The sequence below is a fragment of the Priapulus caudatus genome, unplaced genomic scaffold, assembly GCF_000485595.1.
Source record: "Priapulus caudatus unplaced genomic scaffold, Priapulus_caudatus-5.0.1 Scaffold2096, whole genome shotgun sequence".
In the NCBI taxonomy this organism is placed as follows: domain Eukaryota; kingdom Metazoa; phylum Priapulida; class Priapulimorpha; order Priapulimorphida; family Priapulidae; genus Priapulus; species Priapulus caudatus.
Window position 1 is genome coordinate 19,279 of NW_014579157.1, and position 1,450 is coordinate 20,728.

The window sequence follows — 1,450 nt, forward strand, 5'->3', positions numbered from 1 at the left end:
ACACACACACACACACACACACACACACACACACACACACACACACACACACACACACACACACACACACACACACACACTGCCGCCTCCTCCTGCTGCTGCTGCTCCTACTCGTACTTCTTTTCCTCCTCCCGCTGCTTCTTCCTTTTTTCCTCCTCCTGCTCCTCCTCTCCCTGTTCCTCTACCTCCTCCTACTTCCGCTGCACTTGCTACTTCCCTTGCTTCTCCTCCTCCTCCTACTTCTTCTCGTGCTCCTGCTTCCCCGGCTCCTCCTTCGCTACTCGCTGATAAAACCGAGGCACAGCTTCCGCGCGACGGAGAAGAACCACTCCGAAACACCGAGAGAAGAAACCGCTGCCACAAGGAGGAATCTCAGTCACAAGGAGAAGAAACCCCAGTCACAAAGAAGAACTTTCGTCACAAGGAGAAGGGACCTTCGTCACAAGAGGAACCTCCATCCCAAAGAGGAGAAACCTCCTCCACAAAGAGAAACCTTCGTCACAAAGAGGAACCCCGTGTAGCGACAAGAGCTTCATGCGCGTCTATCTCAGCAGCAGCAGCTTCTCGCGTGCTTCTATCCTCGCATCCCGCGCTACGTATGGCTTCAGTGAAGCCCTTCACGCTGACGTCGTGCGTGCGTGCAGGCAGGCAGGCATGCGGCAGACGAGCAGCTGACGGCAACTTATGAGCGCGCGGGAGCAACCATTCAGACGCTGCTGAGCGCACGTGGCTCCCCCTCTCTTCTCCCACGCAAATCAATATATTATATATATATATATATATATATATCTATATATCTATATATATACATATACATATACATATATATGGCATTTATGCGCTATATAGATTGCTACTGCTACTGCTACTATTACTACTACTACTGCAGCTGCTACTGCTGCTGCTGCTACTGATGATGATGATGATGATGATGCTGCTGCTGCCGTTACTACTGCTACTTCTGCTGCTGCTGCTGCCGTGTAGCGGTGATGGTGTTAATGGCGATGTATGTAAACAACGCTGAGCAGACTGTTGGCGGTGCTGGCTCTGACGCAGCCAGCTGAGTGCCTGCCCGCGGCTAGTAGTAGTATCTACTGCTGCCTCGCTCTCACGGGGGGGGGGGGGGTGGAGGAGGAGGGAAGAGGAGGGGGAGGGAGGAGAAGGTGGGAGGAGAAGGTGGGAGGAGGGGATAGGAGGAGGAGGTGGGAAGAGGAGGGGGGAGGTGACACAGAAAACAAGTTAATAATAACAGTCAATAAAAATGATATAAACATTTACTGCGTGTGGCAGCGCCCCCTTCTCTTTCTATCTGTCAGGCTCTCTCGCTCTTCCTTTCTTTCGCTCTCTCTCTCTCTCCCTCTCTCTCCCTCTCTCCCCCCTCTCTCTCTCTCTCTCTCTCTCTCTCTTTCTCTCTTTCTCTCTCTCTCTCTCTCTCTCTCTCTCTCTCTCT

The 1,450-nt window shown here is 52.3% G+C and overlaps 1 long non-coding RNA gene across 1 annotated transcript in view; it reads right to left on the reverse strand.

Moving 5' to 3' along the window:
- Nucleotides 1–1,450, reverse strand: part of LOC106818220 — a 28,207-nt gene that overhangs the window by 19,210 nt on the left and 7,547 nt on the right. The window contains exons 2-3 of the long non-coding RNA XR_001395165.1: nucleotides 666–671; nucleotides 214–221 (exon numbers count right to left, since the gene is read on the reverse strand). This is a non-coding gene — a long non-coding RNA (uncharacterized LOC106818220). The remainder of the gene's footprint in view (nucleotides 1–213; nucleotides 222–665; nucleotides 672–1,450) is intronic.